The sequence below is a fragment of the Pelodiscus sinensis genome, chromosome 25 (assembly GCF_049634645.1).
Source record: "Pelodiscus sinensis isolate JC-2024 chromosome 25, ASM4963464v1, whole genome shotgun sequence".
Taxonomy (NCBI): domain Eukaryota; kingdom Metazoa; phylum Chordata; order Testudines; family Trionychidae; genus Pelodiscus; species Pelodiscus sinensis.
The window spans coordinates 15,875,643-15,902,671 of NC_134735.1; the positions used below are offsets into that span (position 1 = coordinate 15,875,643).

The 27,029-nt window shown below is 48.9% G+C and overlaps 1 long non-coding RNA gene across 1 annotated transcript in view; it reads right to left on the bottom strand.

Moving 5' to 3' along the window:
• LOC112547668 (uncharacterized) overlaps nt 1-24,459 on the bottom strand; it is a 37,214-nt gene extending 12,755 nt beyond the window's left edge. Inside the window, exons 1-2 of the long non-coding RNA XR_012897604.1 lie at nt 24,383-24,459; nt 9,761-9,830 (exon numbers count right to left, since the gene is read on the bottom strand). This is a non-coding gene — a long non-coding RNA (uncharacterized LOC112547668). The remainder of the gene's footprint in view (nt 1-9,760; nt 9,831-24,382) is intronic.
• Between the last annotated feature and the right edge of the window lie 2,570 nt (nt 24,460-27,029).

Genomic DNA, 27,029 nt, shown 5'->3' on the forward strand with positions numbered 1-27,029 from the left:
ACTTCCCTTTCAACTCTGTTCTAGTTGTAGCCTTCACAGCCTCCTGCAGCAAGGAGTTCCGCAGGTTAACTATTTGCTTTGTCAAGAACAACAACTTTCTCTTACTAGTTTCAAGCCTGCTACCCATTCCTTTCCTTTGGTGTCCTCTAGTCCTTCTTTATGGGAACTCAGGAAGAACTTTTATGAATGCACCCTCTCCACCCAACCCCTGCTTTTAGAGACCTCTATCCTGTCCCCCCTCCGTCTCCTCTTTTCTAAGCTGAACAGTCCCAGTCTCTGTAGCCTCTCTTCATATGGGACCTGTTCCCAACCCCTGATCATGTTAGTTGCCCTCCCCTCTCCCAGCCTTTCTCTTCCCCTCTCCCACCTCCTTTTCCCAGTCTCCCCCAGTTTTGTTCAATAAAGACAGAGTCAATGTTGGAAGAAACGTTATCTTTATTTTGTACATCAATAAGAAGGGGGGCTAGGGAAGGGTAAGTGGAAGGAGGTGAGGGAGGAATGGGGTACGAGCCCCCAATGGGGAGGACTGGGCTGGCTCTGTGGGCTTCTGGGGGTGGAAGCTCTCCTGCAGCCCCCCGATTGCCCCCTCTCCCCAGATGGCAGCCTGCGGCAAGTGCAGCCGGGCTGATGGCCGAGTGGTGTGATGTGCCCAGTGTGGATACTCCGGGCATTCCAAGCCAGGACTGCTTTGCAAGCGGGGCACCCCTGAGAACTGTCTGTCCGGGGTGGGGGTCGGGACCCTTTAAGCGCAGCCCTCGGCTAGCCTGAGACAGCATCTCCACGCTCTAAGTCCTCCTCTGATGCCCTGCCGGCACTGCTTCCGGCCATCCTTAAGGCCAGTTCAGGGTCCACTCTGTGGCCGTGTCCACACTCAGGGGTTCTTTCGAAAAAAGTAGCCTTTTTTCGAAAGAACTTCCCCTGCGTCCAGACTCAAGCCGCGTTCTTTCGAAATTAAATCGAAAGAACGCGGCTTTTCTTTCGACGGCGGTAAACCTCGTTTCACGAGGAAGAACGCCTTTTTCGAGGGAGATCCGTCGAAAGAACGTGAGTCTGGACGGGGAGAGCCCTTTCTTTCGAAATTATTGGCCTCCAGGAACAAGCCCTGGTGGACAATCTGGGCCATGGGTTGCACGTCTGTGGTTCATGGCTGCAGCCATTCCTTAAAGGGACAGGCGCACCCTCACAGCCACTTGTTGCAGACAAGGAGCCAGAGCACACGGCGACTTTGCTGCAGCATGTCCCAGCCCCAAGACCGTCCTGGCCCTTCCACCGAGCCTTCTGGGGACCCAGCCAGGGGCTCCAAACGCCGGGCACCATCATGGTCTGGCGCAGAGATAAAGAGCCTGCTGGAGCTGTGGGGAGAGGAGGAGGCCTTACAGGCCCTCAAAAGCCGGCGGCGAAATGCCGACATTTAAGGCCGCATGGCTGAAGCCCTGGCCCAGAAGGGCCACTACCCCCGCACCCAGGACCAGGTGCGCTCCAAAGTGAAGGAGCTGCGGCAGGGCTACACCAAAGCCAGGGAGGAGAGCTCCCGGTCTGGGGCAGCCCCCCACTACTGCCCCTACTACGCCGAGCTGGACCAGATCCTGGGTGGCAGTGCAGAAGCACGCACACCACGGAGGTTCGTGCAGTCCGGACTGGCAGACCCCGTGGTGGACGCTCCAGAGGGGGAGCTACAGCAGTCTGGAGACGGGGACGTGGGCCCAGAGGAGGAGGACAGCGAGGAGACAGTGACCCTCACACTGGAGCCAGTCACCCAGACCTCTGAGGCCTCCCAGGTGTCATCTGGCGCGGGAGAGGAAGCAGCAGGTGAGTACAGTGAGGTTGTGTAACACCCGGGGGGGGGGGAGGTAGGTGGGTGTACAGTGGGTGATGCACAAGGGAAACCTGTCATGCTCAGGCTGATGCCCAGGTCACACACAGTGTTACCTTCAGAATGTCTGATTCCCCTGTCTCAGGGAGAGGGCATGCCCTTTTGGACAGCTGTTGCACACATGACTGATTGTGATAGAAATGTAGCCGTGTTACTCTGATCTGAGGAAGTGGGTCTGGCCCTGGAAAGCTCATCCCCTAATAAACCATCCTGTTAGTATTGTAAGTGCTACAGAGTCCAGTTTATAGGACTGATTGTGTCTTCTTCTTTTCCGCCACAGCCGGACCAGCCGTGGAAGAGGGCCGCAGCACCCCAGCCCCACCTCCATCTCCATCTCCACCTCGGAGACATGGGAGCCGCAGACACAGGTGTGTCTACGCCGACATCCTCCGGCAGCACGTCGAGGCTGTGCAGGAGCAGAACGCCATCCTTCTACAGAGGGCGGAGGCAGAGGAGCGGTGGCGTGATCGGCTCATGAATGAGCTGGTCCTGCAGCGCACGGTGCTGTACGCCACCCTGAGGGAGGTCAGCGGCTTGCCTGCTGCTGTGCCTGGTCCTGCTCCTCCAGCACCCCATGACCCCACCCCACCAAACCCCCCTTCCACAACAGCAGCCCTTTCCCCCCTTGGACCTCCCTCTCCCCCAGCCCCCCCAGCTCCCCAGCCCCTCTCTCCCCCTGGCCCTCCTCTCCCCCAGGCTTCCACGTCCCAAGAGCCCCCCAGCAGCCAGCCAACCGACAGGTGCATCACCCGATCCCGTAGCCGGGGAGCACCCCAAACACGAGGCCCAGCCAGGAAAGGGAAATCTGCCAAGCCCCGTTCAACCTGATCCCCTTCCCCCCTCCAGGTTTCCAGTCCCCTTCCCCCCTCCAGGTTTCAATCACCGGGTCAGGAGATGGGTTGTGGAGGGAAGCTTCTATTGGGGGCCAGGGCCCAGTCCCCAGGCAGAAGCCCCTCAGCGCACTCAGTGGCCTCCACTGGAGAATTGCTCCCGGAGGGCCTCGCGGATGCCAACTGCAGACCGGTGAGCCTGGCGGATGGCAGCTGTCCGGGGCTGGGCAAAGAGCCTCTCCTGGGCATCAGCAGCTCTCCCCCACCCTGGTAGGAAGGCCTCCCCTTTCCTCTCCACGAGGTTATGGAGGACGCAACACGCGGCCACCATCTCGGGGATGTTGGTCTCCCCCATGTCGAGGCGTGTGAGCAAGCACCGGAATCTGCCCTTTAAACGGCCAAATGCACATTCGACCTGGTTGCGAGCCCGGTTAAGGCGAGCATTAAACTGCTCCTTGCTCGCATCCAGCTGTCCGGTGTAGGGCTTCATCAGCCACGGCATCAGGGGATAGGCGGCATCAGCCACTATGCACACCGGCATGTGCACATCCCCAACCGCAAACTGGCGATGGGGGAAAAATGTTCCTGCCTGAAGCCTCCGGTACAGGTACGAGTTTCTGAAGATGCGGGCATCATGTGCCCGCCCTGACCACCCAACACAAATGTCCGAAAACTGTCCACGATGGTCGACCAGGGCCTGGAGGACCGTAGAAAAGTAGCCCTTTCGATTGATGAATTGGGCTGCTCGATGGGGCGGTGCACGGATGGCAATGTGTGTCCCATCGAGCGCTCCTCCGCAATTGGGGAAGCCGAGGGCAGCAAAGCCGGCCATGACGCTGTCCAGATCCGGTAGACAGATGAGCCTGTTGAGCAGCTCCGAATTGATGGCCCTCACCACCTGCAGAACGAGACAGACAACAAAGTGTTAGAAGGGGTGCCTTATATCTTAGGAGGAGAACCCACCGCCCACCTTCCCTCTCAACCAGCCCGGGAATCCCCTCCTCAGAACCCCCCCCCCACAATTCAGGGTGAGTGGAGGAGCTCCCTCCCACTCCCACTCCCACTCCCACTCCACTTGGCCCTTCCTGACAGTCTCCCTTCCCCCCACCCCAAACTGTGACTGTCCCCAGACAATGACTTACCTCCATCAAGATGGCCCCGACAGTAGATCTCCCCACGCCAAATTGGTGTCCCACGGAGCAGTAGCTGTCGGGGGTTGCCAGCTTCCAGAGGGCAATGGCGACCCTCTTTTCCAGGGGGATGGCGGGCCGCAGGTGGGTGTCTTGCCGTTGCAGAGCAGGGGCGAGCCAGGTACACAGCTCCTGGAAAGTGGTCTTTCTCATGCGGAAGTTCCGTAGCCAGTCTTGGTCATCCCAGATCTCCATCACGAGCCGGTCCCACCAGTCAGAGCTGGTGTCAAACCTCCAAACACGCCTGTCCACGAAAAAGTTCGGAGGCAAGGGCAGTGTGGCTGCCGGACGGGGGAACCCCTCGTCCCTCTGGTCTGGGTCCAGCTCGGGAAGGAGCCTCATGATTGTCTCACGAAGATGCAGCAACAGCTGCAGTATGGTGGTGTGGGGCCATCGCCTGCCCAGGGGCAGCTCTGGCTCCATGCCACAAATAAGGGTCTGCAAGCAGAAAAACCTCAAAAGAAAAAAGCTGCTGGGGTGTCCCAGGAAGCTGAGCACTCCAAAGCAGCACTGCAATGCCTTGCAAAATTCCTCAAGGGACAGCAAAGGCAGCTGCAGGAGCAGAGCAACGGGTGTTCAGGGGCGTCCCTCTCACCACGCGTCTCTGCAAAGGGCAGGCAGGCAGCACCCGGAAGGAAATGCTGCCCCCATGCCCTGGCAGAAGCAGTTCCGGGTGGCTTTCAATTTCGAAAGAGCATCCAGCAGTCTGGATGCTCTTTTTCGAAAAAGCGGATCGATCTTTCGATCCGCGCATTGTAGTCTAGACGCGCTCTTTCGAAAGAAGCCTGCAGTCTAGACACAGCCTGTTCGCTAATTCGAACTAGTTTTTTAGTCTAGATCCGTTAGTTCAAATTAGCTTAGTTCGAATTAACTAATTCGAACTAAGTTAGTTCGAATTAACGTTGTAGTGTAGACGTACCCATAGCCTTACTGAGACTTGGGTACAACCCCTGTCTTTTTGCAGCATGGATCCAGTTCAAGCTGCAGACCCAAGTCGGAAGCTCTGCCACAGTGAGAATGGATGTGATAGAAATTGTAAACCCAGGTTCATGATGCAACATGGACTCTCAAGTCTGGGCTTGCAAATATCAGCACCACAAGCTCCACAGACCTGGGCTTACAATGGAGTATAGGCAACTCCCAATGCATCAGCTGCAGAGTCAGTTCCTGGGTCCCAGTGCTGAGCTGTTACTACAGGTCCCTTAGCCAGGACTCTCTGGTCTAGCAACAGGATCTGTCAGGACCATGGATGTGCCTGGACCACAGAGCCCAGGCATAGGGAGGGTGGGCCGTGGGGCAGGAGCAGCAGGAGGGGCCGGCGACTCAGCCAGGAGCCCCGTGTTGGGGACCTGTGTGGAGGGGCAAGGTGAGCCGCAGTAAGTTCTGGACCCTCCAGCTGTGGCAACCCCAGAGCTCTGACCACGGACCTCCAGCCCTGGCGGCAGCCTTGGAACTCCAGTCTGGGGAGCTCCAGCCAGGCATGCAGCAGTGGGGCAGAGCTTGAGCTCTAGCTGGGGCAGCAGGGCAGCATGGGCCATGTTGGGAGGAACCTCCCCTGGTCTGGCATATTCTCTCGTTTGGGACCAGTCAGGTACTACACTGATTTCTGGTCCCAAACTTCTTTAACAGGCATAATCTAAACACAACCTTGAGTTATCTCAAGAGCCTTTTTGTTTCCACTAATTCAGTCTTTCTGTATTTCTTACATTTTCCCCTCAACATTTCTTTGTATTGGTTATTGAGACATCTTATGAAATTTCACATACTTTTTACAGTTGAACCCATGATCTTCCAGGTAGATTTATAGGCCCAATTTCCACAACATTTCTGCCAGGAAAATTTTTAGTTTTCCAGCCAGCTCTTGATTATAAAGTGCTTTTTGTTCATAGCTCACAAAGGAGGGTAAATATCATTAAAACCAGTTTATGTATGAGGAAACTGAGGCACAATGAATTTAAATGATTTGCCAAAGATCACGCATTTCAGTGGCACAGTGTGAGGGGTTCAGGGTGCGATCACCCCCTCTCAGCTTGCTAGTGCCCCGGCGCGGTGGACGGGGGGTCACTCCCTCCATAATCCATCCACCCATGGATGCCAAAAGTGTCCTGCCCCGGGCTCCTTCCTCCCTTCTGGCGGCTCTTGGCGGCGCCGCCTCAAACCCCAGAACTTACGCTGGTTCGATCGCTCGGATCCGGGGTCGTCCGGGGGAAGTCGCCGGGGAGAGCTCCCTTAGCCGGGTCCGCTCTCGGCTTGGCCATTCCCTCCGGGTCTGGCGTGGTGGGGTTCGGCCCTCGTCGAAGGAGGGGCTGGCCGACCGCTGGTGGTGACGGCTGTCCCTATGGCCCCGGGGCCAAGGTCTGGCTGCCTGCCGGCCTGGGTGGCGCTCGGAGTCTGTCCTCGGTTGGGGGCCGCTCCTCCGCCGCTGTGGGGAGGCTGCCCCCAACCGCGCCGGCGGCGAGCCTTTTCAAAGTGGCCCACTGCGCCGGCCGCTGCCGGGGCCCCTCCCCTTCCAGCAGCGTGCCGGCCTCCGCCCCTGCTGCACGCCCGCTGCGCTCCGCCCCGCCCCCTCCCCGTGGGGCTTCGAGGGAGGGGCCAACGCTCCCCTGCCGGCGCAGGCGTGGCAGCAAGTGGTCCTGCCGGCTCCTCCGGCTTCCGCCGGGGTAACGCTGGGGGGCTCGGGGCTGGCCGCCGGTTCCCGGTGGGGGGTGGCTCCAGCCGGCCTCCCCCTGGTGCAGTGATGGCCCGTCACACACAGCTAGAAATGGAAATCATGTTTTTTAACTCCCCCATCGGAATAGTATCCACTGGACCACAATAAAAAGGCACACACACAAATTGCATTATGTAGTCTATTTTACTTACAAACTCCTCACACGTCTGTCTCCTGACTATTATGCAAGTTGTGGCATTCAGATCCACTGTTCTTCCTCATGTTTGGTCTCTTTATTGTCAGGCATAAAGTATGTTTGAAAAGCTTAGCAAAGCAAGACAATAAGTGGCAGGCCATTAATTTATACAGTGTTTGCCGTAGAGACAGAGCTTTGTCATTGCACAATAAATCTCCTTTTAGACATTTGTCACGTTATTGGATTTTAAAGTGAGCAGACAGCTCACTGGTGCACCCACAGGTGGTGTTTGCCCCAAATTCTGTACTAAGTGGGCCATGTGAGGTATCAAATAAAAGCTCATGCTCTACTGGTTCTCTGTATGATACTCATGTACTTGTGTGATTTCTGTATGTGAAGTTATGAATATGGGCTCTGTTCTTGTATTGTAAATGTTCTGTCTAGGAGTGAGCAATGGGCCTGGACTGCCTATCGTGAGGAAGGATTGGTCAGTGAATGGCTGTGCTAACTAGCACTGCTTCATGGACAATGGCTCTTGGAGAGGCCAATACACACTTGAGGAATGCATCTGGAAGACTGAAGACCAGCCAATACCTCATGGCTGCTGGCATGTGAAACAGAGATAGGTCACTTGATCATGTGACCAGCTGCAGTTTGGGATACACCAGGAATATAAAAGTGCCATGAGGCTGTCTCCATCTTGTCTTCAGTCTTGCTACTGATTCCAGATGCATCCTTGCGAGGGACAGAGACCCATCCTGACACAGGATGTACACCAGAGACTTTTAAGCTAGAAGTTTGTAACATCTCTGCTAAGAGCCTGCATGAAGAACTTGGTAATTGATGTATTTAATGTATTCTCCTTAACAATCTTATTCTCAACCTTTTCTTTCTTTTATTAATAAACCCTTAGATTTTAGATTCTAAAAGATTGGCCCAGCGTGCCCTTGTGGGTAAGATCTAAAGTGTAAATTGACTGGGGACTGTGGCTAGTAATTTGGAACTGGGAGGATCTGTTCGGAGTTGGTGAGATCAGGTGATATCAGGTTTTATAACCTCTTAGCTGTGCGTAAGGCCCAGGGCTGATTGAGGCAAAGGGAGAGCTGAGGTGTCTGAGGGGTTTTGCTTGTGCGGCTTTCTGTTGGCCAAATTGGCAGCTGAAGTGCTCTGTGTGACTGGTTTGTGGCCTATTTGGGAAAGGTCTCTAGTCGAGGGCTGTAAGTAGCCCTGGTTTTGAGCAATTCGCCCTGAACTGATGCCCTTAGCAGTGCCCTGACCTGGCCCGGTCCATCACAATGTCTAGTGGACATTTGGGTGAATGTTTCCTGTAAATATTGCAAGGGTAAATACCAAAGGATTTCCAGTTTAAAAGTTATGTCTCTAGACACATACCCAGCCAATACCGTTCCAGTAGCTATATGGCCTATACATCTACAAACAACTGTGGACCTGGGAGTTGTGCAACCAGAGAAGAGCAGGAGGTTTACTTGTGAGTCGTATGATTATTTTTGGTCTGATTTGGTTCCCAAACAATAGTCACAACCCCAAATGGGGTTGCTCTATCAGTAGATGGCATTATGGCAGTCCCTCTTGTGCGGGATAGTAAAATGAGATCCTCTCTACAGAGTGACCTTGCACTTAAGAACATAAGAACATCAGAACAGCCATACTGGATCCAATCAAAGGTCCATCTAGTGCAGTGGACAATGCCAGATGCTCCAAAGGGAATGAACCAAACAGGGAATCATCACACGATCCCTCTCCTGTCATCCAATTCCAGCCTCTGACAGAGGCTAGGTATACCATTCCTACCCATCTTGGCTAATAGCCAGGGCTCAACAAATCAGTGAATCTACTTGCCCGTGGCGACTAGATTTCAGCCGGTCACTCCGTTCACCGGTGGCGCACGCATGCGCAATGAGGGTCTTTCACATGCGCAGTGCGGGGCTGGTGAGTAGATTTCACCACTGTTTGTCAAGCCCTGCTAATAGCCATTGATGGACCTAACCTTCATGAATGTATCTAGTTCTTTTTTGAACCCTGTTAAAGTTCTGGTCTTCACCACATCTTTTGTCAAGAAATTCCACAAGTTGACTGTGTGCTGCATGAAGAAAAATGTCCTTTTGTTGGTTTTAAACCAAATTTCATTGGTGACACCTAGTTCTTATGTTATGGGAACACGTAAATAACTTTTCCTTATTCACTTTCTCCATACCTGTCATGGCACATGTGAGGTCACACTACATGAAGGACTCTGCTGGTGTGCATGAGATACCATTTTGGGTGTGTCTAGACTACAGAGTTTTGTCGACAAAAGTGGACTTTTGTCGACAAAACTATACCTGCGTCTACTCTACCGCTGAGTTCTGTCGACATAACGTTGACAGAACTCAGCAGTTTTGTCGACGCTGGTAAACCTCATTTTACAAGGCATAACACCTTTTGTCGACAGAGTTCTGTCGACAGAAGGTGTTATTGCATCTAGGGTTGTGTCCAGACTACAGGGTTTTGTCGACAAAGCAGCTTGCTTTGTCGACAGAACTGAATGTAGTCTAGACGCTCTTTGTCGACAGAAGCTTTGTCGACAGTATCTGTCCACAAAACTTCTGTCGACAAAACCCTGTAGTCTAGACGTACCCTTAGTTACACAAAATGTATCCTCCGTGTAGTGTGACCTCACATTTACGGTGTGTGTGAGGTCACACTGTGCAGAGAACACCATTTTAAAACGGTGCCCTCTATGCTGAGATCACAGAAAGCAATACATCTGAAAACAGGGTAAAAGGTTTGGATTGGGAACTATTGATCTCAGGGGTTTGGTCTCTTTGTTTTCAATCCTGCAACATGCTGAGTACTTGCCGCTAGAGGCTGGTGAGCCTCAAAGTGGGGAGCTGAGGACCTGTTCTAACCCTCACTACTAAATCATCTGCTTGATCTTAAGAAGGAGAGCTCTGTGCAGCTCAAAAGCTTTTCTCTGTCACCAACAGGCATTGGTCCAATAAGAGATATTAGCTCACCCACTTTCTTTCACTCTGATCTTGGGACCATCACTTAAACGTTTGGGGCATCAGCTTGTCCATCTGTGTCAGAGCTGGAGGAAGAAAGGCAGCAGAAGAAAATTGTGAAGTTTCTCAAATGTTTTGGAAAATGTTTTTATTTGGAAGTTTTTGTAAAGAACAGATTTCTGTCATTTTCTGAAGTTTCTAATCCCCTTTGGGTAAATAGAAAAGTGTCCCTTTACCACCTTCTTCCCCTTTCCAGAGCTGCTAAATCCCAGTTTGTTTGATGTTAGTGGGTAGCATAGTCCCAGAGGTATACTCAGGAAGGCCTGTTTCTACTCCCTGGTCTTATCTTGTCCAGGCTCAAATCCCTTAAGCTTGGTTTTCTCACATCTCATGTGAGAGACTTCACCACAAGTCTTTAAAGTCAGTCTCACATTTGTTATCTGGCCCAGTGGCTGTGAGAGGAACACCTGCAACTGGAGAAAGCCCCAACCTAGACAACCGGTATGGGATCACCTAGAAGGGAAGAGAGGTGGGAGTTGAGTCATAATCATGGAACTATCACTACTTCACTGCTGCCTTTTCCTCAGCAGTGGGAAAACTCACCCTTGATGCCTTTGCTTTCATGGCCAATACCGGACATGAAATATTTCCAACTTTTTCAGTTCACCAAAAATTCTAAAAAACATTGGTTCTGATTCAGTCAAAACAATTTTTTGAACTGCCAGTGAACCAAAAACTTAGTTATTTGCACAGCTCAGGTTATTAGTATGGTACATATTGTTGTCTCTTCAACCTTACAAGATGAAAAAAAGTTAACTAGACTATGGGGAAATTTCCTATTCATTCAGAATATAATAAAAATGTGCATTTTTCTCCCTCTAGGATTCCAAAGTACCCGGTTAATGACATTCAGTGTACTTCATTTATCTGCATAGCCCAGGACCATCACAGCAGTACCAATCAAGCTAGATAGGTATGAACCCAAAGTACAGCAGTTTTGCACTTGAACATGTAGCAAAAGCCAGTGAATAAATTTTCTGTCACACTAAAGTGCTTTGCATAATTCCTATATAAAAAGCAATGCATTGTAACAGTTTTATTATAATGGTAACTTGAGGATACTTCTTATTTATGAGGTGTAATAACCAAATCCTCAGCTAAATAAATTCCAAAGTTGGTGGTTGAGTTGTTTATAGAAATATTCAGCCTGGGAGTTTATTATCTGAGGAAAGAGTTATTACTATGTTAGCACAGCCCCTCTTATTGTGTGGCTTATTATTATTATAATAATTATTATTATTTATAGTGCCATCGTTAATTACATAGTCCTCTAGTACCCCAAAGGGAATTTAACACACTTTCAAAATACAGAAACTGGTGAGAGGTAAAAAAGTTACATCCCTTTGGCCATTTCTGCCCTTCCCCTCGCAGCTTTCCATTTTACACCTCTCCGCTTGGCTTATCTGCTTCCTACAGCTTTCTTCTCTCCCCCTGCAGATGAGCAAAGGTGAGCATTTGTGTGTGTGTTGCTGAATTGGGAAGATTCTCTCCCAGTGCAAACCTAATCAGCATATGAAGAGCAACCAGAGAGAGAGACAGATTTCTGGAAGCATCTAGGGTGAAAGGGACCAGGGGCTCAGGAATGCAAGCAGTTGCTGGCAGCTAGATGGATGACACAGCAGCAGCAGTTCTGAGACTGTTAAAGTCCCATTTCCTACAAATCTGCCCACCTGAGCATCACTTACCAGCAATGCTGGGGAGGGAAGAGAATGTTGGTTGAAGGAAAGGGATGACTGGAAAGAAGTCAGAGGGTTTTTGTATTTGATAACCCCAGGTTTTTTAATCTCTCTCTCTCTCTCTCTCTCTCTCTCTCTCTCTCTCTCTCTCTCTCACACACACACACACACAGCCCTGTACCTCTATGTTGGTATAGCATAGGCAACTACACAGCACCCTAAACTCGAAATAAGATACGCAATTTGCGCTACGTAAAGTGTGCATCTGATCTTAATTTTGTATTTCAAAATAACATATTTAGAAATTTGGTGCATCTGCACAGCAGCAAATTTCAAAATAACATGCTATTCTGACACATCCCTTAGCCCTCGTGGAATGAGGGTTACTGGGAGGCTGAAATGGTCTTTTAAATGCACCCATTATTTTGAAATATTTTTCAAAATAATGGGTGCATTTAAAAGACGTAGGGTAGCTATTTCGGGATAGTTCCCATATCCCAAAATAGCCCCGCTGTGTAGATGTACCCATAGTGAATTGACTCATTAAGAGCAGAGGGGGCCAGAAGACTCCAGGGAGCTGGAATAAACAAAGGCCAAGGAAATGGCTAGGCAGCAGAGGAGAGGACATGATTCTAGAGAATTAGGAGCTGGATAGGGAAAAAACCCAGTACTTGGCAACAGAAGATCCAGAGAGTAATGGCAGGCAGAGCTCCACTGTCTTCCAGCCAATCAAGAGAAGTCCTTGGAGGAGGGTAGTGTACACACCACCTTCTCAGAACAGAAGAGAGGCTGGGATGAGAAGGAAAGCAGAAGGCTAAATTCCAGGGAGAGACAATTATGAGAGGCAACCCAGTCAACAATGGGAAAATGTCATGGGAAAAGACAGGGAGGTGGTCCAGTGATATACAGGAAGTGGAAAAGAAGAGGCAAGAAAGGTTCAAATGATAGAAGAAAGTGAGAAGAGTGGAAAGTTATGAGGAATGAAAGCTGGTAAAGAAAAAGTCAAAACCAGCCATTGCAGAATCCCAATGTGAGACATGTAGGATGACAGATGAAGGAAAGAAGAAAGGTAACATGCAGTTCAGTGGCACTTCGGCAAAGAAGCTCTGACGACATGAGGGGTTTCATAAAGGAAAAAGCAAGAATGCTGCTGGAAGATGGCAAAATTGTTAGGAGATGGCTGCAGTTTTAAGAGAAACTTTTACTCAGTGAAAAGAACCTGAGGAAACCACTGTCAGACGCAGGCATAGTCAACCACTTCACAACACTAACATTGTGGTAGAGACTCAGGCAGAGAGTGGATGATAAAACATCAGAAGGCAGTGAGAACAGATGGACCAATAGGAGAATTTAACTCATTATACTGTGAGGAAGTAGCGATGATGACAAACATCTTCAATTCAATCTCCTGAACTGAAAACGTGCCTGAGGAGTGAAAGAAGTGCATGTCTCCCAGCACAAAGGGGATGTACAAGAATGCAAATGGATGAGTCACACTATGAAATGGCTGGAATGAATTCTTGAGAAAAATTATGTGAGGAACCTGAGCATCAATTAGACAGCACCTGATTTTGGTTTGTGCCAAGAAGGCCAACAATGCAATGTTTGCTGTCCAAGTATTGTAGGAGAAATTCCAGGAGCAATACAAGGGAATAGTATGAGTGTTTGTGTGTTTAGAGAAGGCTTGTGACAGAGTTCCTAGAGAACAGATATGCTGGTGCTTGAGATCATGCAGAAACACGTTCAAACATGGACATGTACAAAGGTAGCACAAGAGTAGTGAGAAGTAGTTACAACTACAGTGAGGAGAGGTCTCTGTCAAGGAGCTGTCTTAATCTCATTTGCATTTATGTTCAAAGAAGAGCCACAAGAATGATTAAAAGTTTAATCAGATAGCTCATCTGGTTGTGGGTTCAAATCCCATGCTGGTCAGTCAAGGAACTTAAGATGGAGGCTTGTCTTCCTTCCTGTGGTTGGCGTCTTCTATAGACCACCAGATCAGATGGATAAGGTACACAAGACTTCTTTAGACAATCAAGGCCCTGGGTCCAACGGGGGACTTTCACCTCCCTGATGTCTCTTGGGAGACCAATACAGCAGTATACTGACAGTCCAGGAAGATTTTGGAGAATGTTGGGGATAACTTATTGGTACAAGTGCTGATGAAACCACCCAGGAGCCATGCACAGCTTGACCTGCTGCCCATAAAAAGGGTGGAACTAGTAAGGGAAGTAGATGTGGGTGGCAACCTAGAAAGCAGTGATCATGGGAGAGGGCTGGGATAGTCTCCTCCCAGCCGGGCAACCTGCATTCTGAGCTCTCATTCCACCATTTGATTTCCCAAAAACAAAAAAATGAGTTAAGGACCTGAGCTGCACCAAGTAAATCTTCTAGTATATAATATAGAGAGAGACATAAATTGCCATAGCAGATTATGGGGAAGAGGAAAAAAATATAAGAAAGGCAAATGGTCAATTCATTGATACAAATAATTTAGCAATAGTGTACGATGGTAAAAATACCAGATGTAATGAACCTGCCAATTCTAGACCTGGAAATTGCATCAAGTAGCATCACAAGCAAATGTAGCTATAAAGTCAGCAAAGAGGAGGAAATAGGAAGCGAGCACTTCCCTGGGTGCATAGACCATCAAGATAAAAGCAATGTTGAGGAAAGCATCCCCACTTGGAATGTAAAAAAGCAAGAAAACAGGGAACTATTTGGAAGAAAATGTAATGAAAATATTGTGTAACTGGTGACACTGAGGAGCTGAGTAGCAATATAACTAAAGTAGTTACAATGGCAGCAAAGTTAGCAATGCCTAAGATATAAAGTCACCCTAAAGGTAGAAACCATGTACCATGGTGGAATGAGGAACATAAAAAAGCAATTAAGGAAAGGAAGAAGGCATATAAGAAAGTAAAAACTACAGTCGATAGTGAGGATTTAATTGAATATAACAGAAACAAGGCAATTGTGCAAAGGGCTATAAAAAGACAAAACAAAAGAAAGCTGGAGAAAGTATGGTGGGAAAATAAAGATACTAAAGCCTTTCGGATATATTGGCAGGTTAGGACAATAAATGGAATACAGGCTAAGAACAAGTCGATGCTTGGCTTAACTGCAGAACGCCAAGGCTTGAAAAATTGAGGGGAAAAAGTGAAAGCCCTAGAGTTATGACTACACAGCAAAATTATTTCGAAATAACAGCAGTGCCTGTGCCAGCTCCAAGCCTGCCAGCCCAGAGCCAGCAGTCACTGCCCCATACCTAGTGGCCCCAAAACATGAGCCAGCAAGCCACTGGCAGCCAGCCCTCCACCGCTCCCCAGGAGCAGTCTGCCAGCACCCAGGAGCCTGCCAGGGCCCGGAGAAGGCAGGTATGTTCCTGGTCCAGGGTGGAGATCATGGACCTTATTCAGGTTTGGGGGGGATGCCCCCAACGTCCCTGATCTCCACACCAGACAGAGGAACGTGGCTGTCTATGGCAGGATAGCAGCCAGCCTGGCCACCAAAGGCCACATGTGAACCTAGGAGCAGGTTTGCATGAAAATCAAGTTTGTCTGGCGAGACCCCAACCCTGAACCCTGAGCTTCCCCTCTCCCTTCTTCACCTTTCTTCCCCCTTCCAGCTCTCTCTTCCCAGGTTTGCCCCTCCCCTCTTCCACCCTCTTTCTTCCCCTCTCCTGCCTCCTTTCTCCAGTCTCACCAGAGTTTCATTCCCTCTCCCCCCAGTTTTGTTAAATAAAGAGCGTTTGTGTTCATGAAAATAAGTGTATTTTACCTGACATCAGGAAGGGGGGTTAGGGAGAGGTAAGTGGAAGGACGTGAGGGAGGAATGAGGCACAAGCCCCCAGTGGGGCAGACCAGGGAGGCTCATCACTCCTCAGGCTGGAACTCTTCCGCAGGGCCTCTTGGATACTGACAGCCCCCTGATGGACCTCCTGGATGGCAGCCTGCAGAAAGTGCAGCCAGGCTCGCAGCAACATGTCCAGGAGAAGAACCAGAGTGCCCGGGGCAGTTCTGGCTTCATGCTGCAGAGTGCTGTGGTGTCCCGAGTGAGGGCAACCAGAGCACATAGAGACAAAATGCTTTGCTGTCCCTCATCGAGATAGACAAGCAAGCAGGGAAAGCTGAGAACTGGCTGTCCAGGGGGAGTCCCTTTAAGCACAGGCCTCAGATAGCCTCAGGCAGCAGCCACACAAAGTAACTCCCGACCTGATGCCCTGCTGGACCTGGTTCTAGCCGGCCTTAAATGCGATTCAGCGTCCACTCAGTGTGGACGTGCTATTTCAAAATAGCAAAACGCTATTTCAAAATACATTTTGTGTGTAGACACGTTATTTCAAAATAACTTATTTCGAATTAACTATTTTGAAATAAGATATTTTGAAATAACGCTGTAATGTAGACATACCCTAGGAGAAATATCTCTTAGTGTTAATAAAGGTGAAAATCAGAGCATAGAAATCCATGTGAGAAACAAAATACCGCTGAAGTGAATGATGGGAACTGGAAGAGGTAGAACGAAGATGAGGATATCATAGTAATGGAACTTAGGTATGTGGAAACTTCAAAAAGCAAAAATTCTGCACCAGGCAAAGATGGGGAATGTATCTGGGGAAAAGGTGAGCTAGCACGGGAGCAGAAAAATTAGGCTGTAGTCTCAGTGTGAAAATCAAGTTAGCTGTGAACAAGACCTGATGTACGCAGTCCACTTCGCCTTACATCATGTCAGGGTCTAGAGTAGTGACTGAAAGATTAACAATACACCTTGAGAGAAATGGGCTTGCAAACGAAGCGCAAAGGGCATTCAGAAGAGGAAGGAGAAGAGCTGAACACTTAGGGTATGTCTAGACTACATGGCTCTATTGATGGAGCCATGTAGATGAGTTTACTAGACATAGGAAAATGAAGCTGCGATTTAAATAATCGCCGCTTCATTTACATCAACATTGCCACCATGCTGTGCCGATCAGCTGTTGGCGGCACAGCACGGTAGTCTGGACGCGCCGTGGTTGACAAGGGAAGCCCTTGTGGACCGCTCCGTTATGCCTTGTGAAATGAGGTTTACCAGAGCGGTCAACAAAGGCTTCCCTTGTTGACCACAGCGCATCCAGTCTACTGCGCTGTGCTGCCAAACAGCTGATCGGCACAGAGCGGCGGCCATTTTGATGTAAATGAAGCAGTGATTATTTACATTTAAATAATCGCCACTTCATTTTCCTATGTCTAGTAAACTCATCTACATGGCTCCGTCGACGGAGCCATGTAGTCTAGACATACCCTTAGTGGGATTAGAGATGGAAGCACAAAAATGTATAAGAAATAAAGAATATAGCATAATGACTTTCCTGGATAATGAAAAAGCATGAGAGAGGGCTTCTTGCATCAAATACAATCTGTGGGCATAAAAAGAAGAATATATGGGTAGATAAATGGTTTCTTATGTAAAAGAACTAGGTCAAAGTAGGGAAAACCTACTCTAGCATATCTACAACCACAAATGGTACTCCACAGGGGAATGTCATCAGTCCTATTTTATTCAATGTAACAATAAAAGATTTCCCAAAAAGGATGAGTACAAGAATAGGAACTTCTCATTGACAGACAATTGTGCCATATGGGCTAAAAACAGGCTTCAGGAAATAGTTGAGAAGAAAGTTAATGAAGCACTTGGAAAAAGTGCAGAATGGGGTAACATGTGGGGCTTTAAATGTTCAATTCTCAATGATAAAGAAATGATGTTCAATAAAAGGAAAATCAAGTAGGATTGTAAACATACGGACAGCAAACAGGTCTAGAGAAAAGCTACAAAATCCTGGGTGCGGCATTTGACAGCAAGCTAACCCGGAAGGATCACACTGAAAACACTGTAGATAAAACTAAAGGTAAATCAGTCTACTTAGAATATTACTGGAACCAACTGGGGTGTGGAGAAGAAAGCAATGGTAATTCTTTACAGTGAATTAACAAGATCAGTCATTAAATACAGATGCCAAACATTTAATTCCGCATCAAAAATGAACCTAAGACCAAGCCCAGGCATTACTCTTTGCATGTAGTGCCTTCATCACAACCCCTTTGTGTGCAACACAGATAGCTGCTGGTGAAAAGCCTGTTGCCTTAAGAATGAAATTATAGGACTTACCCCTGTGGGCAAAAGTCATAGGAAACAGGGAACAAGGAAACACTAAACATTATATATGAAGAATGCTGGGAATTCATTGGACAGCATGGAGGGTGGAGGAACAAAAATGCCTCACGTTAATAAAATTAGAGTACAGGTTGTACCTCTCTTACCCAGGACTCGCTGATCTGGCAAAACCTGGGATCCAGCAGGAAGGGCCAGTGATTCAGCCGGGAGCCCCATGTGGGGTGGGGGGTACAGCGGGGTAGGCAGCACAGCAGGAAGTTCTGATCCCTCTGGCTGTGGAGTGTGGGGGGCCAGCAGCAGCAGCCCTGGAGCGCCAGCCCTAGCTGTGGAGTGCAGAGGAGTCAGCAGCTGCATCCACAGAGCTCTGGCCACGGAGCTCTGGTCCCAGGGACAACCATGGAGTTCCAGCCTGGGGAGCCATGGCCGGGCAGGCAGCAATGGGGAGGGCTGGAGCTATAGCTGGGGCAGCAGGGCAGCACAGGCCATGTTGCGAGGGACCTCCCCTGGTGAGGCAAATCCCCTTGTTCGGGACCAGTCACGTCCCCCAGGGTGCTGGATGAGGGAGGTCCAACCTGTATCGACAAAGAACTATAAAAAAAAGGACCTAAAATAAATTAGCATATATAGTCGGGGGAAAACACATTAGCGGTGGATAAATATGGAACTATATATGGAAATAAAAGAGGGAAAAGGAAACAAAGATATTAAATATAGCAGTGATAAAAGGATTGGTCTAAAGGTAAGTAAATTGGGAAGGTTGGGGACAGCATTCTGCTTCCCAGCACTTAGAATAATGAAATCTCTTAGGGTATGTCTACACTACAGCGCTATTTCGAATTAATTTATTTTGAATTAGTTAATTCAAAATAAGCTAATTTGAAATAACGCATCTAGACCCAAAAACTAATTTGAAATAGCATTTTGCTATTTTGAAATAGCGAGTCCACACTGATTGGACGCTGGCTTGCATTTAAGGGCAGCTGAAACCGGTTCCAGCAGGGCATCAGGTCAGTAGTTGCTTTGTGTGGTTGCTGTCTGAGGCTCGTGCTTAAAGGGAACCCCCTGGACAGTCAGTTCTCAGCCTTCCTTCTTGCTTGCCTACCTCGCCTAGGGACAGTAAAGTGTTTTCCTCTCCGCATGTTTTGGTCGCTCTCGTTTGGGACACCACAGCACTCACCACCATGGAGCCAGAGCCACGCCTGGGAACTCTGGTGCTCATGTTAAACTTCTTGCTGCAAGCCTGGCAGCAATTGCTGGAGGCTGCCTGGCACCTTCTGCTGCAGGCCGGCCCCCTGGCCCTCCCCCTGTCCCCCCTGGGGGCCCTGGAGGAGCGGCGCCTGGACGCCAGTGCGCCCTGCCGCATCTGGTATCTGGACACCAGCAGCGACTGGTGGGACCGCATTATCCTGGAGCGCTGGGGAGACCAACAGTGGACCCAGAACTTCAGGATGAAGAAGGACACCTTCCTGGAGCTCTGCGAGTGGCTCGCCCCTGCTCTGCAGCAATGGGACACACGCATGAGGCCCGCCATTCCCCTCCACAAGCGGGTGGCCATCACCCTCTGGAAGCTCTCCACGCTGGACAGCTACCGATCCGTCGGGAACCAGTTCGGCGTGGGGAGATTCTTCGTCGGAGCAGTGCTCATGCAGGTACTGCACTCAGTGGCCATTGGGCCAAGACGGGGGGGCTGCAAGGAGGACGGGGGCTGCCCTAGGGAAAAAGGGGGGGAAGGTGGTATAAGTGCCTTCCCCGGCACTACAGACCGCCTGCGGTGGCCAGGAATGCAGCAGGGGTTGCTCCTGGGAGTGGAGCGCGGGGCAGTGGCAGGGAAAGAACACTCCCAGCCAAACGGGCACCACAATGACCCTTGGTTTTGTGTGTCTCTCTGCAGGTGGTGAAGGCCACCAACAGGGTGCTGCTCCGTAGAGTCGTCCGCCTCACCGACCTGGGATCGTATCATCCAGGGATACAGCGCCCTCGGCTTCCCCAACTGCAGGGGGGGCGGCAATCGATGGGACTCACATCCTCATCCGTGCCCCGGGCCACCAGGCCTCCCTCTTCATCAACAGGAAGGGGTACCTCTCGGTGATCCTGCAGGCCGTGTCTGACCATGGAACTGGCACAGATGAGAGAAATAGCCTAGTGCATATTAGGATAGCAGAAAATGAGGTGACAGATAAAGTAGCAAAAAATGCTGGAAAAATGGAGGGAAATGACAGAGAGATCTCTCAGTAAACAGGCATTTACAGGTATTCCACGAGGAGTAACGGTAGTTCGAACTAGGAAGCCTAGTTCGAACTACCTAGTTCGTGCCCCGTGTAGCCGCGCTACACGGGGTTCGAACGAGCGGAGATTTAAAAATGGTGGCGCCCCGCTTATGCAAATGAAGCCCGGGAAATTCAAATCCCGGGCTTCATTTGCAATTGCGGTATGCCTACATTACCCCGCTAGTTCGAACTAGCGGGGTAGTGTAGACATACCCTGAGAGTGGAATTGCAGGAAGCTGGCTATAAGCCAACAGTTTGCCCTTGTAGCCAAGAAGGCTAATGGAATATTGGAGTGCATTTGGATGAGCATTGCCAGCAGATCTAGAGAAGGGATTATTCCTGTTTATTCATCACTGGTAAGGTCACACCTGGAATATTGCATACCCCCTTACAAAATGGATGTGGATTCATTTAAAAGAGTCCCATGGAGGGCAACACAAATGATTAGGAGGCTGAAGCACATGACCTACGAAGAAAGGTTGAGGCTATATTTACACAACAGAGGTTTTTTTGGAAAAATGGTCATTTTTCCGAAAAAACTTCAATTACATCCACACTGCAATCGCGTTCTTTTGAAAGAAAATCGAAAGAACAGAGGGGTTTTTCCAACATTGGTAAACCTCTTTCTATGTGGAAGAAGCCTTTTTCCGAAAGAGCTCTTTTGGAAAAAGGTGTGTGTGGACGGAGAAGACGGAGTTCTTTTGAAAGAAGAGGCAAGAGGGAAAAGAACAGGTGCCCTGGTGGCCACTCCATCCATAGTAATTTCAACTTAAATGTGAGATAGCATCCAATCAATGTGGATGCTATCTTTTGAAAAAGCAGATCATTTTTTCAATGCGCTTTTGCTGTGAAGACGCTCTCTTTCGGAAGAAGTTTTTTCAGAAGACTTCTCTTTTGCGCAAAACCCCCTGTAGTGTAGACATAGCCTGAGGGATGTGGGCTTATTTAGTCTACAAAAGAGAAGAGTGAGGGGGGATTTGATAGCAGTCTTTAACTACCTGAAGGGGGGAAGATTCCAAAGAAGAGGGATAGAGGCCGTTCTCAGTGGGGGCAGATGGCAGAACAAGGAGCAATGGTCTCAAGTTGCAGTGGGGGAGGTCTAGGTTGGATATTAGGAAAAACTATTTCCCTAGGAGGATGGGGAAGCACTGGAATGGGTTCCCTCAGGAGGGGGTGGAATCTCTGTCCCTAGAGGTTTTTAAGTCCTGGCTTGACAAAGCCCTGGCTGGGATGATTTAGTTGGGGTTGGTCCTGCTTTGAGCAGGGGGCTGGACTCAATGACTTTCTGAGGTCTCTACCAGCCCTGGGATTCTATGATACTATGAAAGGAGCAAAAGGAAAATTATTTCATGCAATATGCTCTAGAACTGGAATTGCTTCTGCTCTGCAAGAATCTGAGAGAAAGAGCAAGACAGCTGCACCCTGAATATTTTCAGGACACCATGACTTAAACAATAAATTGTCCTTAATTAATAAATACAAAGATATGGGCTGTGTGTGACATGCAAGGGCAAATAAATGGGAGATCACATTCTCTGGGAATGTAAAGTGTGTAGAATTGGTAGCAGTGTTTTATATTAGTCACTGAGGCACCTAAAAGTGACAAAGTTTACACTAAAATACCTAGTAAGAGCATCAAGAAATGAGGGAAGGAAAAAGTGAGCTGCTTTTTTAAAAAAAACTGTATAGTCTAGACACACTCTGAGTGCTGGCCAGCACTCCTCCTATCCATCACAAGGACAAAAAGAAATCTGATGAGGTTCAACAAGGAGAAATACAAAGTCCTGCACTTAGCCTGTCAGTCCCCAGCCTGTAAGCGGTGTTTGAGATTCTTCTGTGCTAAGTGGCACTTCTGCAGAGGAAGACCTATGGATTACAGTAGACAAGACGCTAGATATGAGTCAACTGTGTAATCTTCTTGGCAAGAAGGCTAACAGCATACTGAGCTGCATTAGTAGGAGCATTGCCAGCAGATGTGAGGAAGTGACTTTTATTGACATAGGTGTGGTCAGGAAGCAGGCTCTGAGTGTCACCATTTAACTGAGATGGCTTCTAGGTGGTGGAGCAGCAGGGTTAAGGCACGCTTACTCCTGCACTGGCCCTGCACCACTCTTGAAAGCAGATGGCATCTACAGCAATTGCTCCATGGTGGCATGTGCTGCCCCCCATCTATAGGCACTGAGCCCACAGCTTCTACTGGTCACAATTCCCTGTTATTGATCAGTGGGAGTGTCAGGAGTGGTGTCTGCAGGCAAGGACAGCATGTAGAGACCCCCCCGGTCTGTCTCTCTCAGGGGCTGCAGGGACATACCAGCCACTTCCAGAGGGATAATTACTGCAGCCACATCTTAGAACTCACTACTCAAAGAATTACATTTAAGCATGAGAGAGAAATGAAAATTATGAAATGTACAGACCAGTCAAAAACCAAAACTAACCCACTTTGCAAGCAGTAAAAGAAGTAACAACAAAACCCTAGAAACGTGTTGGGTCGGGAGAGGAGAGGGAAGGACAGTGCGTGTTTGAGAGACTGACAGAGACACACACAGTATGTGAGAGTGACAGAGATTTGCTTTGCCAACCTCCCTCCAACCCCTTCTCTCTGTGTGGAGATGGGGTACAGAGTGGGGAAGGAGGGACACCCTGACACGAGCCCCTATCTTCTCCTTCCCACACCCTGCACAGCAAGCAGGAGGCTCCTAGGGGGCAGCTCTAAAGCAGAGGGCAGGAGCAGCATGACAGTGGGTGCAGGGTCAACTGAAGTGCCAGCGCTTGACAGCCTCTTGGCCAAACCAGTCGGGATCACCTGTCAGAGGCTCCAAGATCTACTGGTAGATCCCGATCCATGGTCGGTGACCACTGCATTAGCGAAAACGATTTCCCAAGGAGGGTGGAATGAGTTACCTAAGGAGGTGGTGGAATATTCATCCCTAGAGGTTTTTAAGGTGAGGCTTGAATAGGGTTGCCAGGTGTCCGGTATTCACCCAGAGAGTCCGGTATTTTTGGCTCCTGTCCAGTAAAAATATTCAGAGAATATCTGACACCTAAAATGTCCGGTATTTTCTGAATTTTTTCCCGGACAGGAGGTGAAAATGCCGGGCACCTGGCAACCCCACAAACACTCAAGTGCCCGGCCTCCCAACACCCCCAGACCTCCCCTGCTCTTAACACCCCAACCCCAGCCCCCATGCTTACCTGGTTCATAAGGCTGCTGGCACAAAGTGGCTGCCGGCCAAAAGACCTAGGGGAAGCAATTCTTCCCCTGGGTCTTAGTGCTCAACCGTTCCCCTGTTGCTATCCTTACACTTATAGGGGACATGCTGTTTTAATGCTGTTTCATTTAAAAAAAATATTGGGGGGCTTAATAAGTCCTTGGAGTCCTTTTTTTTTCTTTTGCTCAACAACTTTGGTTCCCCCCCCCATTTTGGTCCCCCCCTTCAACAGAATTTTTTCCCGGTGTTTTTTTTTGGGGGGGGGGGGGGCTGTTCGGTATTTTTGTTTCAACCATCTTGAAAAAGCCCAGTCTGGGATGATTTAGCTGAGGTTGGTCCTGCTTTAAGCAGATGGTTGGATTAGATGATCCCCCCAGGTATCTTTCAACCTCAATTTTCTACAAGTTTGTTTCCCCATCTGCAAAATGGGGACAATTTTACTAATATACCAAAGTGCCACACAGGCTGGGGTGGGGAGGGCTATGATGGAGCAATGGGGAAGAAATGCGGTTGTGAGCCTGAATAAATATTTGGAGAGAATTTTGACATCCTGCTATTTAAGTATCAAAGAGAAGCACCACAGTATAAGGCATTTCTTTCAGGAAAGTGAAGAGTCTGTCTTTCTCCTCAAAATATTGGCAACAATAAGAACAACAACAAAAAAACCAACCCCCCCAACCTGAAAAAATCCCCTTGCACACAGCAACCCCAAGGCTCTGATCTCTCAAAAGTGTGGTTTGCTGGGTAATAACATGAAAGTCCTACAGGCTGGTGAAATTAAACTGGGTCTCCCTTAAGAGAGCTTGTCATGGCTCCTTCCCCACTCTGGCATGATAAATGCAGAAGTGGGGGCCAGCAAGTGTACCCCAAAGCTTTACCTACCAGGCTTTGATATAAAACTTCCCCCAAAATCTTAAAAACCTAGATCTTGGGAATAAAACTTCCGCTGCCACCACCCAAATGTTGCTAAAGAAACCAGGGGAAAGATCATTTGGGAAATCTTACCCTAAAATAAAAATCAGGGCACACACTTAACCACTTCCAGGTTAATAAAAAGAAAGGAAGGAACTTTTATTATTACCACAATATTCCTGTTGCAGGCATGATGACTAGATAGGACGGTAACAAAATATACTCATGGAGAAACTACATGGGCCTAGAACTTAGTTACAAAGAAAAGCCAAAACATCTTTTAAACAGTGCCAGATCTCATACCCAACCTTTAAAACAATAACGCCTAACGAAACTACCTAAACTTTACCCTACTTACAGAAAATGGAGAATGAAGTCTTGGAGAGAGAGAGACATGCTTGTCCCTCTCTGTAGCTGCAGAGAACTCTCAGAGAGACAAAAGGGGAGAAAGGAAAAAAAACAAATTCCTTTGTCCCAGTTTGAAAAGTCCCACCTACATTCCTATTGGTCACTCCACCTGGCTAGGTGTAGTTAACCCCTTAATCTCCAGGCTGCTGTCTAATCCTCATAATCATGACAGAGCTCTTCACAGTGCAAACTGCAGCCAGCATGCTTGCCATGTGTATGCACAAAGACTGCCTAGTGCCTCCTCCAAACTCTTCTCTCCTGCAACCTGTGCTCCTCCCAGGTTCCATGCTGTATTGGATTTCATGTCTGGGGGACAGGGAACTGCAGCCAATGTGAGCTTCAGGGGTGGTGCCTGCAGGCCTCCTGGCCCCCCTCACAAGGCACGCAAGGACATGCCAGTTGCAGGCAGGGAGCCTGCCTTAGACCCTCATCATCACTGACAGGGAGCTGTCGGAGGTCAGCGCTGCCCTCCTGGAGTCTTCTCTCCCAGGTACCAACTCCCTGCCACAGCCCTGGGTTCTCTCTCAGAACAAACACCCACACCCTCTGCCCCAGCCCAGAACACCTCCAATACTCCAACCCCCAGTCTTGAGCCCTTCTAACACCCAGACTCCCTATCATAGCTTGCTCCCCCTCCTACACCTCAGCCTGGAATCCCCTTCCACACTCTGAACCCCTCAGCCCCAATCCCAGCCTGGTGAAGTGAGTGAGGGTGATGGAGAGTAAGCAAGGGAGAGACAGGGAATGGTGTGAGCAGGATGGGGCCTTAGAGAAGGGGCGGGGCCTTGGGGAAGAGGGTGGGGGAAGGGTATTTGGGTTTGTGTGATTAGACAGCTGGCAACTGAAGCCCAAATGGATCACTTTAGAAAAAAACCCCTCCTGATTGTAAAGCCAGTCTCATGAGTTGTGAAGCCAGACTGGTGGGGTTTGAGTCGCTAAGGTAAGTAGTGCTGGGAGTCTCTCTCCTGAGTTCATTCCATCATATCTTGTAGAGAGGAAGAAACAGCACAGGAGGCATCCATTAACTATATGTTAGTTATTGTGTCATAAACTTACCCAGTGTCAGTGAATCTCACCTGGCAGCAAGTAAATTCAACATTTAGAAAAGATTTTTCCAATGGATGCATTCCTGAAAACTGATGGCAATAAAAGAGAAATATGGGCTGTCTGGGTCCCGATAACAGCAGCCTGTGCAATAATTATTGCTCACTCCCCCCCTGTGAATTAGGATTTGGTGTCAGGGAGGTGCACTTTCTGAAGTAATTTATCAGCATACAGATTTATGGACTCTGCAGCACTGCCACAGGCATTGTTTTCCCTTCCAGTTTACTAGATACACCTCTATTTAGATTTTGTCAAGATTAGGGCTGCTCAACACCTTTGCTAGGTAGAGGCAAGTGGTCTTGTTTCTCTGCAGAGCAGCTGAATACTGATTGCTAGAGGACAAAACCCAAACTCAACTTATTTTAGCGAGTTGAACTGCTTGTGCTGGGTCTCCGACGGCTTTGCAAAATTCATTCCCTGAAAGAGCAAATGGCGTTTGCTTGCCCTATAAAAGTTTAAGTGGGTGAAAAAGTCTGTGTTGAACTTCCAAGAGGAGCTACACAGAAGGAATGGTAAAGTCTGAGGCAAAGGGGGCTGCCCTGGGGGTTCTGCTTGCACAGGGGACTATTTCTACGTTATAATTTATAGCCCTGTCTTGAAGGCTGCATATGAGCTTCTCTGCAGACTAGACTTTCAGGGTGTGTCTAGACTACATGGCTCCGTTGACAGAGCCATACAGATGAGTTTACTAGACATAGGAAAATGAAGCGGCAATTTAAATAATCGCCGCTTCATTTACATCAAAATGGCCACCACGCTGTGCTGATCAGCTGTTTGGCGGCACAGCGGGGCAGTCTGGACGCACCATGGTCGACAAGGGAAGCCTTTGTCGACTGCTCCAGTAAACCTCATTTACCGGAGCGGTCGACAAAGCTTCCCTTGTCGACCATGATGCTTCTAGACTGCCCCGCTGTGCTGCCAAAACGGCAAAGTGCAGCGGCCATTTTGATGTAAATGAAGCGGCGATTATTTAAATCGCCGCTTCATTTTCCTATGTCTAGTAAACTCATCTGTATGGCTCTGTCAACGGAGCCATGTAGTCTAGACAGACCCTCAGTAACAGAATGCATTGCAAAAAAGTTCCTCCCCCATTCCCATCTCTAGCACAAATACCAAGAAGCAAGTCCCCACCAGTTAACCTCAACTGGTAATATTAAGGGATGAGGCTTACCAGCTAATCAATGAAACATTCACATCCCTAGCAGATTGTTCGCTTCTCTTAGGCTGTCTCACTCTTTCTCCTGGGATTCCTTTCCTAAGTCACTCCTGCTATTCTCCCTTACTGGATGGAACTTTAAACCAGGAGCATAGCCAATAGTGAATCACATGTGTCTGAATAAATAATGGCTCCTTCAAGAATCTGTGACTCAGTATTTGTAGACTTTTCAGGAGCCCTCAGAGGTCTTCTGGATTCTTAAGAACCCCCAACAAGATGATCCCACAAAATCAGACAGTCTGAGCACGTGGTGTAATTTTCAGGGTTCCATTGTATG